The sequence below is a fragment of the Cyrtonyx montezumae genome, unplaced genomic scaffold (assembly GCF_038088225.1).
Source record: "Cyrtonyx montezumae isolate F1298 unplaced genomic scaffold, pur_monq_1.0 scaffold_4, whole genome shotgun sequence".
Taxonomy (NCBI): Eukaryota; Metazoa; Chordata; class Aves; order Galliformes; family Odontophoridae; genus Cyrtonyx; species Cyrtonyx montezumae.
The window spans coordinates 24,776,363-24,795,936 of record NW_027072045.1 but is presented as its reverse complement, the minus strand read 5'-3'; the positions used below and the strand labels follow the sequence as shown (position 1 = coordinate 24,795,936).

Sequence of the window (19,574 nt, the reverse complement as noted above, 5' to 3'; positions counted from 1 at the left end):
TGGCTAACATTCTGGTGTTAAGTACCACTTAGCAACTGCTTAAACACTGAGTCATGGACTTTTCAGCTTCTTGCGCTGTTGTATGAGCAGGAAGCTGGGAGGAGATGGAACCAGGACAGCTGACTCCAAGTGGCCAAAGGGATAGATATGGCACTGTGCTGAACAATAAAACATCGAGGAGTTGTCTGGGTAGGTGACTGCTGCTGCTTGAGGACTGTCAGGGTGCTGGTCAGCAGATGGCAAAACAGATTATTGCCCTGTGCATAATCTGTTTTACATATCCTTTACTACTGTTATTTTCTCTTCCTTTTTCTGTCCTGTCTTTATTTCAATCTACTAATTTTATCTTCTTTTTTTTTCTCTTCCCCTCTACCCCCCTGGTGGGGTGAGGGTTAAGAGTGTGCAAGTGGCTGTGCTGTGCTTAGCTGCCCAAGTTAAGCAAGAATAGCCTGTCAGTCTCACTTCAGTGCCTGGTAAAATTGTGGGGAAGATTGTTCTGGGATTTATTGAAAAACAGCTGAAAGACAATGTAGTCATTTGTCACAGCCAACATATGTACGGGGGAAAGCTCTGTGTAATGATCTTAATTTTCCTTTATGACAAGGTTACCCTTGTATGACCATGGGAAGCCAGCTGATGTAATCTTTTAGGATTTCAGCAAACCTTCCCATAGTGCTTCTTACATTGTCCTTCTGAACAAGATGTCCAGCATCTAGCTAGCATTATAGTAAATGGGTTTATGTGGTGTTGCTGGCCTGTCACTTGGTGTTGTTGTGCAGGGCTCCATTTTAGGGCCAGTTTTCTGCCTCCTTCTATACGTGTTCTTTATAATGCCATAGACCTTATATTACCATGTTATCATTCAGACTTTTGAAAATAATAATTGGACTGTCTTTTAGCTGTGTCTTGGTTTTCTAATGCCTTTCATCATGCCAATTGCAAAGGTTCAATAATCACCCTTCATGTATTTTCTAGTCTTTTTGTAGTGTTTCTTCCTGTTCTATGGAAATAGGTAAAAAAAAAAATTGTTCTCAAATCTAACACATTGCTTAAATTATGAAGTTGAGTACTTGCCAAAGCAACATATGTGAGTGTCATGAGCAGGATTGTAGTAAGCAGCCAGTTACACTGGTGTCTTAATTCATCACCCAGTATGGGAGAGTGAGAGTTTAGCATATGGTCAGTCTCCTCAGATTCTTGTTCGATGTTTCAGTTAAATTTAGGATTATTTAGTTCTTCCATTTGGGAAGTGAATCTGGTTTGCATAGCAGGTTCTCCTTGTGAGCTCTTTGACTATTTCCTGGTGGTATTAAGATTTCATGTTCTGATTCTGTGAAGTTAGGGCATGAGTGAATTAAAGGTGCTCCTTCTATGCCAGGAGAGGATGGCAAAAGGGAAACATGAATTATTCACTAGGGATTTTAAAAATGTCCTCAGGTACACTGAGGATGACTTGTTGAGTGATCTGCGTGATGCTTAGCATAACTTAACAATTAAAATGGTAGCATAATATTTTCAGAGGCAGAACCTGTTGTTTAGAATTGTAGCCAAATAATTACTGAACTGGAAGGTTGTTTGAGTTTTATTATGGGAAATTTTAATGGTTTGTTGAACAATAGTATTTGCTGTATTTTGTGTTGTTTTTTCCTCCTGATTATTAATGTAATGTTTTGCATGGAAGTTGGGTCTTGGAACAAGATTTTGAGGGACTTATGGACATGTTTTAGTTTTCATTACTGAAGTTATTGGAATAAGCACTGAATATGCTTACATGGGAGTCTCTCTGAGCTGTTTGGCTTCTCGTATGATACGTGATGTTATCTGACTTTTCTATAGAGATTTATTGTTTGAGTTATGGCAAATTCTACACATCAAGAAAACCATCGCATTCTCACTCTGACAAAAGAACCAAACTAAGTGTATATATCCCTTGAGCTTAATTTCTCTCATGGAATGTAAATATATTGAGAAAGAATGGTTGGAAATGAGCAATGGTCTGTGATCTTTTTTAGTAGGGCTGCTTCTGTAGTAAGTGGTAGTTGTCAGTTGATTTTCAGCTGTGACAGTAAATGATACAGTTGTTCTGCATACGTTTTGCGACGCTGTGTGTTGTATTCACTAACAGAAAGCAAAGATGGTGCAGCAGTTTGAAGCTTAGCTAATTTTTTTCATAATTGGTGTTGAAATCAAAGCGAGTGACTGTTCTGTGGGAAGGCATAAATTATTAAAAGAGAGAAAACAGTTTTATTTAGGACTACTGAAATAATGTTTTTCGTGTAGAGAACTGGATTGATTAACACTCACACCTCACAGTTTGCACATCTTTCTGTAATACTGTCAATGTACTTGTATTGGAAATTAAAAACCTCTTTACATTTCTAATATATCTAAATATACATCTGACAGCAGGCAGTTCAGCACTGGAGTCACACTGACACTGCATTCATTCATTGTTTTACTTTCTGTCTTTTGAGCCAGCGAGTTCAGACAAATGGATGTTGAAAAAAATGTCAGTGTTTCAGTAACACTGTCAAGTTCAGCTTCCTACTTTTGCACCTGAAATTGGATAGTCCTGATTCTGCAGATCACTCTGGGTAGTGGTGACATAACTCTGCGAGATCTGCTTGGCCTTTATCCCACCCCCTGCTGAGAAGTCATCTGTTACCTGCTTGTGTCATTGACCACTTTCCTCACTGAAGCATTTGGTCAAGCACTGCTGTGGGGCATCTAGAATGTAAAGCTTAAACTGAAATATGCTGAAGAACGTGGACTGTCTCTGTTCGTGTTATTTTCCAAGTAGATGAAGCAGATGTCTCTGCTTATTTTTTCATAGGTTTCATATTGCAGGTTTTTTCCCTATCTGTAGGTTTTGGCAGATTTAGAAGGAAAGTTATCAGAAGTTAAAGGATGATCTCATGCTTTTTCAGTGCTCTGCAGGGTTTTGGTTTGCTATTCCATTCTGTCTGTTCTCTCATGATTTTTAACTTTTTTTCTTGTTTGCAAGGGGTAATTTGTGGGTCTGTTTAGAAAAATGGTGCACTGGGATTTGCTAGTATTTTTTTTTACTTAGGTTAAAAACTACTTGTATGTAACATCTCTCTGGGACTGAGGAATCATTCTGTGGGATGTGAAATGTGACATCAGTCAATTGCACTGAGACTTCTTGGTTGTGTTGACATGCTTTACATTGTATTTGTTTGTATGACATAGGATGGCTATTTCTGAAACCCTGTTTAGCCCACAGTAGAGCAGATAATACTGATTTGTTTTCATGTAAGCATGGTGTTTATTTGTACCACTGTGAAGATTACTTGATCAGTTTTAATTCTTCTCTATTTCATTTTATTTTTAGGTTTGCCCTAGATTCTACCCTCCAGGAAGCCCCAGAAAGGTAAAACCTCAGAGTTCCTCTTTTATTCATTATCTGAGCTTACATGTCAGTTTATTTCTACAGCTTCTATCCTGAACTTACTCAATACATCTTAGCACTGGAAGGAAGAAAAAAAAAGTAAAATTGGATGCTTTAAAATATTCCAGGAACATTGGGACAGGAATATTTTGTCTCCTTCTCCCATTTCTTTTTCCATCTGTTTTTCCTTGTCATCTGGGTAGCATATTTCTCACAAATGATAAGGCCACATGGTGCACAGTGAATTTATTTCAAGCTGATTTTCTGTTTTTTGTACTGTAATCAGACAGTTTTTTCCTTGTCATTACTGTTACCAGGTCAAACAAGTATGTGCACTGGAGATGCTGTGTCAGACCTGTTGCACCAACTAATCAGATGGTTTTACTGATTGTGTGTCTCAACTTTGTCTTTATTCCCCTTATTGTGTCTAAATTCTACTCTTTAGATTTGTGGAATTCCTTCATGAAGCAGAAACCTCTTACTGCTCACTTAAATCTTTTGCTTAAAGTAAAAACATCCACCACCCAAACACTTGACACAGCTGTCTTCTCACTTTAGTTTTGTATTTGTTGGAGCTTGTGATATGCTTAAATTTCAATGGACAAATCTGTAACCTAGTTTTCCATAGTATTTTTGTTTTTTTTAAATATCAAGGTATAGAAGTACTCTTAACTTTGCTGTTACAAGCACTGTTGCCATCGAAGCTACTGCTACTCAGCTGAGAAAGACATGTACTGGTCCTGAAGTTGCCATCACCTTGGTAGAAAGTAAACATTTTCAATTTTTATTCAATTCCATATCTTCCAGGTGTCATAACTAAGCTCTCACATTGTTAGTGTGACCAGTCATGGACGACAAACTAGTACAAAAGTCTTGGCAATGCTGTTAGAACTTTTAAAATTGTAGTACTTTTAAATAACTCAGAAAATCTACAGTGAGCGAGGGATGTTTTCCTTCAGTCTCTTTTCTGATATGAACATAGTATAACACACTTCATGGAGGAGATGTGGCTCTTTTTCAATGCTCTTGGGGCTAGAAGGCCCTCTGTGTACTTTAACTCACTACCGATGAGAAAGGAGCATTTTTTATATATCTATTTTGCCAAGACCAGCTGTTTAATTATTCTATGAAACAAAGCTTCTGAATTAAGGCAACTGAATTATGTGGTCCTTAGGCATGCACACAGCTGACTAACATCTAACTTCAAGTGGCACCAGGTGGCTGCTGCTTGCCTGCTCTGCTGTGCTCATCAGATATCCAACCTGACAAGTATCAAGTGGCTGTGCAAGCAAACCCTGCATCGCTTGCTGCTGGGAGGGAAAAGGGAGAAATGGGAATTTTCAAGGAAACACAAGGAATTGTTTCCACACAACAGGCAGTTCTCTCCCTACCTTTTCTGCTTCCTTGTTAGCATTGAACAGTGATAACAGCTGACTAATAACTAACTACCTGTGACGAGAGTGCCTGAGCTATACTGATCTGTGGTGACCACTTTTTCCTTTTTAAACCTTATATCCTGTGTGCTGTCCCTGCACACGAGCCTGTGTGCTTGGTGCCTGCTGAGCTCAGTAATATTCAGTTTCTATTTTTGTGCCCTTTAAAGTCTTGAAGTGCAGTGCATACTTAAAAGAATGGACAGTGAGGAAATTATACCCACATGTTAATTACTGTCTTAATGCTGGAAACACAATGTTCCTTTATATTTCAGTGGCTACCTCTTTTTTCTTTTTTGTGCTATGATAGGTAAGCTGAATGTAAAAACACCATAAGGACTGGAATCTGTGATGAAGAATCGTGAATGGAAAAGAGATCTTAAACTGCTTTTTCTTTACGTTGTACCTTTTTAAACTGACAGTCCCAGTCTGAAAGTAAATTGCTTTTTATTCTACCTGACATTAAGTATGTTCTTTTTATTGTTGTTAAGAAGGTTATTTCTTACCATTACAGTTTTACCTTGTCATGACTCAATCCAAACTCCAACATTTTACTGATTTCAAGAGCTTTGAACAAGCTGATGTTTGAGATGAAAGCTTTTTTCATTACTTAGATTACATATTTGTGTGGGATGAGAATCAGATGGCAGCATTTTAGAAATCTAGTTCACTGCTTCAGTCTTTTGTGCCAGTTATCTGTCTGGTCAGGACTTTGACATAAAGGCTTAGAAATTAGAGTTGGCATCTGTAGGCCTTTTTGTTTGAGCTGTATTAAGTTAATGGAAACAGTCATAAGTGGGGACTGGGCGGGCAGAGGAACAAACTCTAGGGCTGATATTCTCTTGGCTGGAAGGTGATGGCATGATGCTCAGGAAGCAGTGCATAACACAGTGGGTACAACTTTACTGGAGGAACAATGTCTTTTATGGCAATTATGTAGAATGATTAAGTATTGCATCTGTTACGTTGCTGATCCAAGTTTGTCATGCCAAATTCTGGAACTGGGGGAATGTATATGTGTGTATATATATATATATTTTGATCTTGCACTTAGCAAATGCTATTGGAGTAGCTGAGGGTTCAGCTGGCTTGTCTTTGTGGCACACACATGTTGTAAACAAAATAAAGTGGAAATCCTAAAAAATACTTAAATGGTTTTCAGGGAAATGTATTGGCTTGGAAAATTTACAATTTTCACTCATATTTTTGCTATTAAGTGTCTTATGGATAGAATGTGGCCATGATTAACTGCAAGTGGGAATTTGTGCTTGAATTAGGTGCTTCCTCTGGTGTTTGACCACCAAATGAGTATTTTTAATGTCAACTGGTGGGGAAAAAAAGAATTAGAACACTAGATCTGATTCTTCAGCTGGTAGAAGAAACTGCTGCTAGTGATGCACGCTTTTTACTTTTTAGCTGTGTTTGTGCAGGGCTTTGATTGATGAGCATTAGAAGTTTTTAAAGCTCATGTATGAAGATACTATAATGTGACTGCATAGCAAAAACATGAGTCTGTCAAATGCACTGTCCTGTCTGTGCTTATGTTTCTTAAAAGTCCCATCAGGTCAATTTATAACACAAGGTTTTCATTCACTTGCCTGTACTTCAAACTACAAGATTGTTATTTGTAAAAGTAAACCTATACATGCTAAAACAAATTTCTACAAAGCACAGTAGTTAAAAGACAAAGATTGGTAGGTGGTAGAGACAGTGTTAATACATTTTCTTAATGCTGTGGGAACATATTGTACAACTTGGTATTATTTATCAGTATCGAGTATTTTCCAGTGCTTTGTTTAGATGGTGTATTTGCTGGTGAACAGAAGCATCCACAACAATAATCAGATCTGCTGTCTTGAGTTTTGTGGGCAATACTGCTACTTCCTTATTGAGGAGCTGTTTTTGTGACCTAATTGTGGTGGCACTGTATGGTCCAATGGAGCCTTGTATCCATCACCCTTCTTTAGTTCTACATATGTTGACGAAAGGACTTGTAGGACACAATTTATCATTTTTAAGACATTGCTCTTCTATCAGCATCATGCCTGAGATACTTTACCTCATGTATACTGTGGCATGCCTTTTCTGAGTGTGTGTTTTTCTTTTAATAAAGTATCAAAAGCAGTTATCAGTCAGCCATCAGGGACAGAGAAAATAATTCTTTCTAGATCTTTTCACTAAAAAAAAGCAATAAAGGAATTTTGTTTTAGTTCTTCATAAGACATTTGAACCTCAGTTTATATATGTATGAATTTTTTGTTTATTTATATATTTTGCATATAGCCAGGTAAGTGAACTTGTAGTTTGTTAATAAGTTCTAATATGACAACAGATCATTGTATACAGTGTATGTATATATGCATATAACATGTATATAAAAATAAAGAAAGTTCTGTAAGCTCAGTGTCAGAGGCATGTGAGTTGGGACAGATGAAATACTACAGTCCCAGTGTACTGAGTGGCAGAGGCACACAAGCATTCCTGAGCTGTAAAACAAACAAAAAAACCAACCACATCATAATTGGGGTTTCTAGTTTAGCTTTTGTCTGCAGAGCAAATCTGAAAGTTGCTTTTCTTTTTCCTCTGGAGTACAAATCAGTCAGCTACTACAGCTATTTTTGGCAGGCAAATATTGCTTTAGCTAGGAACCTGTTGTATGCTGTTCCTTTTAGAACGTTTTCATAAATACATAAATCACAGTAATGGTTCTGAGCAAGACATATTGTTCTTTCAAGTTTTAGTTAATCTGTTTTGCCCTACTCTCTGCAAGTAGGCACAGTGGTAGATAGAAATGAAAATGATAAACACCTTTAGTGATACCTCAGAAAAAGTAGCAGCCATCAGTAATATCAGTAATCAGTAAGACCCTGCTTATTTCAGTTTTTAGTACCAGTGAACTATGGTTGTTTTGTTTCCATATCCCATTTGATTTTTCATCAAAATGATCTCACTTCTATTGGAAATTATTCAGAGTGTAAGAATAAAAAATTATCTTCTGTTATGTATACTTCAGCTGGAGTGTATTCCTGAGGGTTTTTTTTTTTCAGTAGAAAGAATATTAACAACAGGAAGCTGAACTCTGGTATTTTCTCAGCTTTTCTCAAATCACTTTTTTGAATTTTTCTAATGTAATTACAAGAGTTACCTTTTTTCTGAATGTAGCAACTTTATATGCAAAATGCCAGAAAGGTTTGGGTGCTAACTTCATATTTTCCTGGCTTTGGAAGGAACAGGCCAAAATGATGCCTCGGCAGAAGATGGCAAGGCTTCTGGGCTTATCTCCAAACCTCCATTATGCAGTGGCTTTGTATCTGTGCAGCACCTGTTGGAGGAGTGGTATTGCATGAATCCTCAGTTTGAGCAGTGGCTGCTGACAGAAGCAGTCAGCTAGGGACAAGGAAAACTATCTGGTTCAGGCAATCCTTGCATCTTTAGTAATAGAGATTGCTCAAAGGATGGGGGGGAAGAAAATGAGTGAACTGTATGCCTGAAGTTTCTGGAGTGCCAGCCACTCTAAAGCAGTCTTTGCTGATGAAATGATGATGGCTTTATAGAAACTGCTCCATTTTCTATCTTCCTGCTAGTAGCAAAACTGTCTGGTTTCCTCAGGGCACTGGCCAGGGAACTCTTCTTCCCAAGCACAGAGAGAAGCTGTTGTTAACATTCACATCTCCTCTCACAGTTGCTCTTTTTTCATTTTGGTCACCATGAAAGGATTTCATCCTCTTATCTTTTAAGATAAAGGTAAGGAAAAGGTGCTAGTGATCACAGCAGTGCGGCAAACAAGGGGGTATGCCCCAGAAGGGTTTGGCATGGTGAATAAACCATGTTCTGAGGAGCCTGGAAGTTGCATAGTGTGCAGTAAAAAGGAACTGATTAGGCTGTTTAGAACCCAATCCTGGAAAGGGTTACTAACAATGCTGGATGAAATGGGTGTGGATTGTGAGGAAAAACCTTGAAGGCTGAAAGCACATGGGAAGGAATAAAATGGGAAACCTTCTAGTCTTGAAAGTGAAAAAGCAAGGATGAGAATATGGTGCAAGATGCTTAGAAAAACCCAATGGCTAGGTAGATGCCAGCTGTGTGACAGTGCATTATCTGTCATGTCATGCAGAATGCAAATGATGCTGAGGTCTAAATTGAAAGTGAGCAGTTATTCAACAGTGCCTGGAAAGGAGTGAAAGAGGTCCAAAAAGTAAGCCTTGAGTATACCAGAACTGTAAAGGAGTGGGAGAGGGTGACTGGAAAAAATCCAGGAAGCAGATGGATGGAGAAATTAGTGGAGTTCACATTTGTCTCAGGGTAGAGTAGATGGACATCGGAGGGCTGTTGTAAGTACTGATACCAGAGGATACTGTGTGTGTGAGAGGCTAAGTCAGATTTGTGAGCAAGGTGGCTTGTAGAAGGAGTGGATTTGTGTAGACAAGGTGCCTGAAAGGAGCAGGAGGAAATGGAGGGTCAAAATTTCCTGACTGGTATGAAGTTTCAGTGGCTGTTCTGAAGCAGGACAGTGTACACAAGTTAAGAAGATGCTGATGACATAATGAAAGAGAAGGTGGAGAGTAATTAGTTTAAAGGGAAAATGAAAGGTAATGGGAGTGATGAAAGAACCTCAAATGAAAAAATGGCTGAATAGCAGTTATTCTTTTCAAAAGCAGTGTAAGAATAGCATGTTTGCTGTGCCACAGGAGAAAAACAAGAGGGCAGATTAATTCCTTCTGCGTAGGATGTAAATGGGTAAGTATAATAAAGTGAAAGAATTACATTTGTATAGAGAGTAATCCCTCTATCCCTGTTTGGCACGAATAAGTTTATAAGCTGTCATAAAGTGAGTAGTGATCTCCTTCATCTTTAAGATAAATATTCACAACTTAGAACAGTGTTGGATGACTGACTTTTTTTTTTTGCAACTTGGAACTGAATTGTTATGTAGATTGGGGCTTGAAATAACTCCAATTTTATGCTCTGAAATGGGGATAAATCAGTGCTATGTACAGTGCATGATCTTTGCTGCTTTGTTTTTTCTAAATACATGTTAACAGTGATGTCTCTGTGAAGCATTTATGACATGCCCTGGGTTTTCATAATCAAATGGCAGTAATCTGTTCTCTTTGTCAGCCAATGAGACTTTGAAAATTGACTTCTTGATTGCAACATTTCTAGCCAGTAGTCATTCTGACTGACTTGCATGTCATGGTAATGAAACTTAAACTGCTTTTCTGGTTATCAGAATTGTATAAATAGAAGCTGAAACTCAGTCTGAAGAAGGCCACATGCAGATAGCAAAATGTGAACTTCATTAATGCAGTATGTGGAAATCTGTTCCTGCTAATGCATCCTGTTATCAGAGTAAGTATTGCCATTACTGCTGAATGCTTTCTTGGTCCTTCTTCAGCAAGAAAAAACTGTAAACACTGCCATAAAATAACGTAGAAATGACACAAGTATGATGTGCAGGAGTTTGTCTTATGCTCTAGACACTGTTCTGATTTTTTTATATACCATGAAGAATGAATGATATAGAAATATGATGCAAGTCTGCTGTTTGGAGACCAGAGAAATAGATCTTTTCAGAATATTCCATGTTTGAATTGTTTGATATGACTACAAAGGTGGAGGCAGTGAAGTTTGCTAGCAGCTTTCTGTACAGGATTGAGATGTAGGAAGCCCTTGGAGGATGAAGTGGGCATGACTAGTGCATATAAGCTTCAAGGGCAATCGCATAGGAGGATGGAAATGTTGTAGTGATGCACAATTAAACAAATGTGTGATGAAGAAATATACTGAAGAATGCATGCAATGTTGTGAAATGCAGCTAAGTTCTTTCTGGAAGAGGACTTTCGTTTTAGGATTGACACTATGGATAATTCTGAAGAGAAATTGAGGCGCATATTCCTTGAGATGACTGAATAGTGAGTAAACAGTTTTCACACTGAAGTGAAATACACTTCACAGAGCACTAGAGAAATCGCTATTTTCAGTTAAATAACACTGCAACTGTGCATTGATGTTTGAAAAAGCAAACAGCACTTCTAAGCAGGATGTCCTGATTGGAATGGATTGTTTCTAATATCATTTTGCCACTTGGTAGCAAAGTGAGCATTTCTGAAGGAGGATAGGTTGTGCATAAAAACTGCAGAACTGGTAACTTCTTTCCAATGTTTTGGTGAGACCGTTGTATCAATACCACTTCCAGCTGCATGATGCGTATCATGTCATAGCTACAATGTCTGCAAGATGTGAATCCCTGCAAACCCATCTTGTGTCCTGTGTAGCTCAGTTCATGGTTTCTGAGAGATACTTTCCTTTTCAGCAGCCTCTCTTTGCTTAGGATACATAAGTACTCATGGTGGAAAAATATTGCACAGATGCGGAACTCCAGGCCATAAGTGCACATTAAGTATCACTTTGTATATGTAAGCTTTATATTCCATAATGACAAAGTGCATCTTCCATTTTAGCTGTTTAAGTGGTTTCTTTCTCCCACTCCCCATCCAGCTCATGGAAAGGAATAGGAAAATACACTTGGGTTCAAGAGAACGTTATGCCAGTAGTGATCTTTTTACTGACTTTAAGGGCTTCTTTGCTTTTTTGTTCCTTCTGTACGCCCAACCATTCTGTTGCTCCCCACCCACAACGGGACAAGAGATACTAAGAATAAAAAGCTCATGGATTATGATAAAAGACAGTATCATTTCTTACCAGTTCTCATCCTGAGTAAAATATCCTTGTTTTGAGAGTTAACTAATTTATTGGCAATTAAACATAGGACTGGTTGGTAATAAAGGCACAGACTCCCTGCAAAATGGTTATTTTCAATCAGATACTATTATATATATAAACTAGTAATGAGTTTCATGATCTTAAATATAAAGCATGAGAAAACCAATGTTAAGTAAAGGGGAAGTATTGTATCTTCAGTGCAGTTTGCATAGATAAATATTTTGAATTTGCACAACCTTTAGTTAGCTGTCTGGGAGGAGTTTTCTTGGTTCTCTTCGTTAATTTGCTTTTCCTCACAGATTTCAATTAAGTTAATCTCAAACTCTGTAGAATAGAAGGGAGCAGTTTGGGAGCTTGCTGCTTTTGACACCTCCTATTATACTCAGTTGATTTTTATACAGTGCCATAGCATCTATTATGAGAATTCATGATTTAATTATTTGCATTACAAAGCTTTTTCTGTTGATTTTATGAGAAGTTTAAGTTCTTTCCTTCTTTTGAAGCTATTCTAATTTAATAACAACTCAGGAACTCATATTGGCTTTTGACTAAAATGAAAAATCCATATTCTGCATTACAGATTGGGTTTGAGATTACAGATAGGGGACAAGAATACCTTTATGTGCTTGCAAACTTGTTTCTGGGGGCCTTTTTCCTCTGGCTGTATTCGAAGGAAAGGCAGTTGTAGCTGATGCAGATTAGCTGATGCTAAGGTCTTGTGGCTTTTGTTTTTTCTCATTTATAGGTGTTTTTATTCAATAGAGAAAATTTTATGTAGTTCCAAGTTGGAAAAGATTATTGGAAGTTTTACAGGCATAGGCAAATGAAATGTATGGATTTGTTCTAAACTTTATGGTGTGTTTTAGTCCTGAGTATTATGTGGGGTTATTTATACAGTCTATTGATCTATAAAATTTTGATTAATATCTGTTTAGGGAAGTATTTGACCAACTCTTATAGGTGGAAGTTTTTCTTACTTAAAGGTGTGTAAATTACTTCCACAATTGCAAGTGAAAATGGAAATTTTTAATTTATAGGTACTAATCCAGTGCAGCTTAAAAGCAATTTTGATATTTTTTAATTGCTGTTTTTGTAAAGGAAATTCTTTCATTCTTGTAGGTACGATATATATTGTGTTGGGCAGAAATTGAATTCCAAACAATTAGTTGCATATGTATGTATTTGAGATGCCAAACAAACATCTCTTTTCCTTGTCCTCAGCTGATCCCCCAAGAGAAAAAGCAAACACGAACAAGAGACAACCCCTATATACACATTTGTTGGTTATTTTACAATCTTTGGGACACAAAAAGCATTATAGAAGGAAAAGAAGTGACAGTCTCTAACTTTTTTTATACTGCTAACAATTTAATATATTTGTTTGTCCTCAAGTGCTTTCTCTGGTCTCATCTCCCCTGCCACTCCATTATTTGGAAATTTATTCACACCCATGTTTGCTCTAATGAGAGAACTCTTAATCATGGCCAATTTGCAACCTTGAATGTAAATAGGATTTATCTCATCATTTAGCTCTCTGAAATAATTATAGCCATCACTTCACATATTCTATATGTGTTACAGATGGCAAAAAATCCTGCTTTTATTGTTTGAGATTTAAAATGATAGTAATAATGAATGTTACTCATCATGAAAATGGCTTAGTGCTTCAACCTTTCTCTTTTTTCCTAAAACATGGAACAGATGTAAGATGTTGCACAAGAGAAAGGAATGGAAACAAAACTTTGCTCCTCTTTTCACACATCCCCTCAGTCCCCAAATATTTTTTCATGGAGATATTTTTGTCAGAATTTACAAAGAACTAGAAAAAAAAGGGAATTTCTCCCTCTGAGGAGGAAAATCTCACTTGATTGCTTAAACAAACTGATCAACCTCCAGTATGTGTTGTAGAATGGCTGTCTGTATTTATACAAATACAAACACAGATTTATACAGCTTGTGTTTCAGTTTAGATTAGATCTCATCCATATATTATACTTCAGGGCAGTTTTCTTTACAAGGTGATTGGCTGGATGACAGTTCCCTCAGTTTGCTTTCATTTAGCAAGCAAACTGAGTAGGTGTGGGCATTATTTGTTTTTCAAGAGCAGTTTCAGTTAAATGTTTACATGTATTTGTTTCAAGTAGACAAGGATAGCAGTAATCCATACAACTTTGGATACTATATTTGGAAAGTTTTTGGACTCTTTGGAGAAAGTCTTCATGATAATTGTTTCTCTATTTCAGGTCTAATTTGAAAGCATGACTGAGAATGTCAAATCGTATTTCCAGTCTTTTTTTTTAATGTGCACTTAGCTAAGAATTCTTTCTTTTCAGTCTTCATTCCTGTTCTGGTGTTTTCTCAGTAGGGCTATTCAACACAACAGCAGTGTTATGATGTGTTTCTGGGTCTGACTTAGAGTCTTTGGAAGTCTTCCAGCAGAAGAGATTTTCAAGCCTACTAAGTCTTTTCAGGAACAGGTGAATGGAGGTTTTCTGAAAACCAGTGACACTTCCTTTATAAACCTCAGGCACTACCAGGCATAATAGCTGTGAGACTAAAAATGTCTTGTTTCTAAATTCCGTAGTGAAAACATTCAGGTTGAATGTTATACATGTTTCAGTTAGTGATACCACTTAATGCTTTTCTTGCACTTTGAAATCTTGTTTTTTGTTTTTGTTTTAATGGTGAGTGCATATAGTGTGCTTTAAAATAAAAGTTAAGAGAGAAATTGTCACCTGATCAAAATGTCATGGAGTATTTTTTTCTCCCTATTTAGAGTCTAGATATACCTATTGAATTATGCTCTAAATGTAGCTCAAGGCAGAGCTTTGGTAATGTTGAAAGTGTTTTTCATTTTTTTTGTTTTTAAAGAGAACTGCTTTGCTTGTTGATGCACTACTATCAGTGAAAATCGGATGAGTGTGTGGGTTTAAGCAAAAACAAATAAAAAACACTGCAGCTTGCGGCCTTTGAATCAATACCAACTTCTTCCTGTTTAGCACTGCCAAGTTCATTAAAGTGTAGATTTGTGAATAATTTGTCTTTAGGGCTTATACATTTTCCATGCTTGTGAAGCTGTCTTTTTTTTTTCCTGTGATTGTCAGTATTGTTTTGGGGAATAAAGAGGTTGCTCGTGCTCATATATGTAGCTGTGCTTCACCTCTCCTGCGTTCCATTGTCCCACACACTTGGCTTAAGTAGACAGATGTTAGGTTGGACTTAATATTCACCAACTAGTGAGATGTGCTATTCTATAACTGTTGCCTGATGACTGATTTGTAAACCCCTGGAATGATGTGAGCCAGACTGGGGGCTCATGGTGGGGGAAGCACCACAGAGAAGTACTCCCACATCTCTCCTAGCCATGGCACAGCTATGCAGCATGGTGAAACAACCCTGGGAGAGGCAGTGCCTCAGCTCCTTTTCCTCTTCATTTCCTAATATAAAATGACTAGATGTTGCATGCTGGGAAACTCATCATACGCACTGAGATGTCAGACTCCCAAATCCTGTCATCTTTTCTGACATTAAGAAACATTTGGAATATGTGGTTTGAAGTATTGTTTGTAGGGTGAGGCTCCTTTGCCTCACTCTTGTTTTGATTTTCCTGCTGTAGAAGTTTGAAACAGACTGCTTTTGCTCTTATCCTTCTACTGCAGGGCTGTGCGAACAGTAAGGTATGCGTGCTCAGCATAAAACATGCCTCTGTAACTTAGTAGAATGGTCTGTTTTTTTAGACTGAAACTTCAAAGAACTCCCTATGAAATGTTTTCAGACTCAGAAAGTGTAAAAGTAAAATCAGAATCACAATCTGTCATCAAGCATCTCTTAGTATGTGAATGTGGGCTTCCACTGCTTGGATGAAAGGTATGATCTGTGTAACTATTTTCAAACTCACTTGGTAGAGAATTAATCTGCACTGCCTACCAAATTTTGTAAGATTTCTGTAGTGTGACTCTGTCTCCTTTTAGTGAACTAGAACTCTGACAAACCTCATTTAGGATGTCTCAAAGCAAGCTAATTCTTCTCCCAAGGGAGCAAGGGGAAGAATTCAATCTCTTAGCCTTCTCCCTCTCACTGAGTTTACTTCCCAGCTGCTCTGGGCTTCGCTCCCAGTCTCCGTTCAGTTCCATCCTTGAACGATTGTCCTCGAGGCTCTTAACTTCATTTAGGTAACATAGGTTAAAATAACTGTGAAGACAAGGCAGCTCAATTTTGATCCATGTTAGCATCTCATGTTCAGACCTGGATTTCAATGCACAAGTTATTTTTAACTTCTAATCTAAGTAAAAACCTGACTTTGCTCATCTTCACTTCTATTTTATGTTCAGTTTGTTTATCTCAGGTCAGAATACTATTTTATTTTTTTCTTCAAATGCAGGTATTTGTCCTCAAGGAGCTGCAATAAATTCTTGGTAGTAGAGGAGAGACTGCAGCTCTTTTTCAGTATCTAATCAGAAGGGTTTTCCTTCCTGCATCTTTAGTTCGCTTCTACTTCTATCCCAGAATGCTGGGGTCTGAATGATTGCTACACTTTCCATAAAAAGGAGGACAGAGACATGCTGGGTCATTGCCAGCCCATGACATGATTTTCAGGCCAGAATAATCTTCAGTGTGGTACTTCTGTCTATAGTGAACCATATCAGTAATCAGGCATGGCTGCTAAGTAGAGACCACCACTCTATTTTCTTGACTTCAGGCAAAGTGTTGTTTACTGGGAGTTGTTTTTCTGTTTGTATGAGTTAATGGACTTTTGCATGAGTGAGTCTTGTCAAACAAGCAGATTGACACATAGGCTGTGTATTTTCCTTAGAATGGAAGTTAAGGAAGGCAGTAATGGTGGCATTTAAATTGTGTTGGGTTTTTTTCAATTTTATTTTGTGAGAGAGGATTTAGAGTTCATTTGCCTTTTGGTCTCTCAGCACTTATTCCATTTCTGTCTAGGTAATACTTGATTTAACCTTGAATTCTGCCTCTTTGTAACAGAATATTGCTTGATATGCAAGAAGTACTAGGCAATTAATCTGTAAAGTGATCTTGCATTAAATATTGAGTGCCACAAGCTTTTATTAAATGAATTCTGTGGATTTCTACCCAAATAAAAAGCTGTCATTTTTTTTCTGCCTTGCTATTTCCACACAAATAGTTTTTTAGCTTTAGACTTAGAAGTTGCTCAGCTGTGTAGATTTGGGTGTTTTGGTATAGCCAGCAGCTTGCTCACAGTCTTCTTGTTAAAATCCTTTGCATGCAGTTACAAAACAGATCACCAATAACAAGTTGTGCACCCCTTGCTTCTCGCACACAAGTCACTCTACTTTATAAATAGAACTGTACTGATAGACAGAACTTGGCCTGTCCTGTTGTCCTCTTATGTGAGTTATTTTGATTTAAAAATAGAACTGTCCTAGTAGATATGTATCAACGAGGTTGTGAAAGTTCACTCCGGACACTACTGTAATTAAGCAGTAAGTTGCAGGGAGCGGTTTGTGTGTTCTCATCAGGAACCTAAAGAGTTCTTAAGTATGATGGAATTAATGTCAGTTTTCAAGTAGCAGTGCATTTGCCAAGTGTTAACTTTATTCCTTTGCTTTGGCTCATTAGAGTGTACCCAAATGCAGATACACTTCCACAAAGAAAGAACTTGTTTTATTTAAAACCAATCAACAAAATTACACAAAAATGTTCAGTGGGCCTGGACTACATAGACAGCAGGCAGCAATTGTTATTCCTGACTCAAACTGTACCTTTACTTGTGGCAGTACTACTGTATGTTTCAATATATATTCTTTCTGAATGCGTTTCTTTAGCGTACTTTTATGTAATTTTGAATTGCTACCGCTTTTTTTAATATTAATTGAAGCTCACTTCAGAACCATGAAATTTTCCTTGATTTCTGTTGCTTTTCAGAATCCTTTTGGGCTTTTCTTGTGCTTGCTTGTTTTTCAGGAATTTTTCACACTGTTTAATATGCACAAGGATTAGAATATTGAAAATCTTTTCACTTTCAAGCAGACTCATATGACTTTTCCTCTTTCCACTGCAGTTACCTTAGGAATTTAAACATATGGATTTATCCAGTATACACAGAAGGCTGGGGTTGGAAGAAGGTTCATTCGAATAACTTTTTTAGTATAATATTAGAAATTGACTAATTTCAACTGTCACTGGATTTTCTCTATCAGAGAAAGATCTTGTGGGCTCGACAGGGGAAGGAGTTTGAAAAGTATGATCTGAACATCTGTGCTGGTTATGTTTTTTTTCCTAAAAGCCTTTCTCAACTAATTGCTCACAGACTTCTGCGAAGTATTTTGTTTAATACTTAGCCTCTTCTGCTGTCATGGTGGCTTTACTTAAAGTAAAAACTTGGTAAATTTGAAGGTAAGGAGGAAAGGAAACAAAGTTCGTGGAAGGATCTAAATGTTGATGTGTGAAAGTTCTTCACTTGAATTGGGAGAAGATAGGTAAGTTACATTTCTTTTCAGCAGAGTTGCTATGGATAGCTGTAGAATATTGGCGGGATGGGAAGTGAGATCTTCCCCTACCTCAGAGTGAGCATCTTGTGACTATAAAATTCCTGTATTTCTTCATCTAGATTTTTTCATCTAGATTTTTCTTTCTTGTTCTATATGTATGTAGTGGGGAGATGCATTTTTAATTTTTTGTATGAATGAAAGAAAATGGAAGAAAAGGATAAATACAAAGGATTCTGAAATAGGAGGTCAATGAGGTTATTGCTGCTTCAGAAGTAATTAAGTGCCCTGGAAGATAGGAACGGGATATAAGAATCCTAAAACCTAATAAACATAATCTCATCTGATGAATTGAACTAAAAGGTACACAGCTAAATAATGACAGTTCATTGGGAAACTGGAACATTCCTCGATCTACGTACATTGAGCTCAGTGCAAAGTTTAAAAGTTTCAGCTTCTTGAGAGCTGTAACAGGTTGCTGTTAAAGAAAGAGTCCTTCCTTTCATTTCTATTTCTACAGAAGCATGGTGTTACTTTATGATCTTTTCATTTAGGAAGTGATTCTATAGGTACGTGATTGGTTAAGCATGCCACAAATTACTAATTTATCAAAGCTTCAACTTATTTTTGTAAGACATGATTAAACTGTGATTGCGCTCTACTTATTTGGACCTATTTCAGAAAATGTTCAGTGCTATGAACACAGACAAAAAGTTTTGAAAAAAGGAAGATTTTGTTTTTTGTTTCATGTACTTTTAGGATGGAATGGTATTTTGAGCATTTAAGCCTTGTTTTAACCACTGTTAACCAGCAGAGAGCACTTTAGTTTGACATAACATCTACTAAAAAAAAAAAAAGAGCCTGGGAGAGGCTTGAGCATTTTTTTTGAGACAGACATTAAAAACCACATGTCTGGGAAAATTAATTTCCTAGCTTTGTTTATTATCAACTTTGTTTATTATCAGTAGTCTTTGCATTTTGTACAAAATACTACTTAGTATTAATGATATAAGGGAGATTTAAGCAGTGGTCTCTGGATAGCGTTTACTTAAATTTCATACCAGGTGAGGTACAGTTCCTAAAAAAATATCCACCTTGTCAGGCTGGTAGAGAGAGTTCTCCCTAGCTTAGAGCCACAGGTTCAGCTGGCAATAGTCCATTTCCAGTGCATTCAAACAGAGAACACTAGGACTTGTTGCCAACATACAGAAGGCAGCCTCCATGCGATGGTGCTGTTGTGGTTTCTCACTGAAATTATTTGCAGAGAACGAGACAAGGAGGTAGAGCTGAGGCAAATGGTGCTGCCTGACAATGCATTACATCTTTTTTTCTGTCTATGCTATGTACACTGGTTGTCTTACTACAGAAATGAGAGTGAAGGGTGGGAAAGTGTGAGCAGATGGAAAAAAGGGAATTCTGATATTGACCTCAGAGCCCCCTAAACCAACCATGATTGTCACTTGGTACCTCTGATGTGACCAGAGCCCTCAGAAATGGGAAAATCAGTGTACTGCTAGCTCAGCTCAGTGGTGTGGCAGC

The 19,574-nt window shown here is 37.4% G+C and overlaps 1 long non-coding RNA gene across 2 annotated transcripts in view; it reads left to right on the top strand.

Moving 5' to 3' along the window:
* The window catches only part of LOC136055160 (uncharacterized), a 47,186-nt gene extending 32,924 nt beyond the window's left edge, over nt 1–14,262 (top strand). For both annotated transcript variants that reach the window (XR_010622810.1, XR_010622811.1), the window contains exons 2-3: nt 3,353–3,391; nt 13,899–14,262. This is a non-coding gene — a long non-coding RNA (uncharacterized LOC136055160). The remainder of the gene's footprint in view (nt 1–3,352; nt 3,392–13,898) is intronic.
* Nucleotides 14,263–19,574: the final 5,312 nt, after the last annotated feature.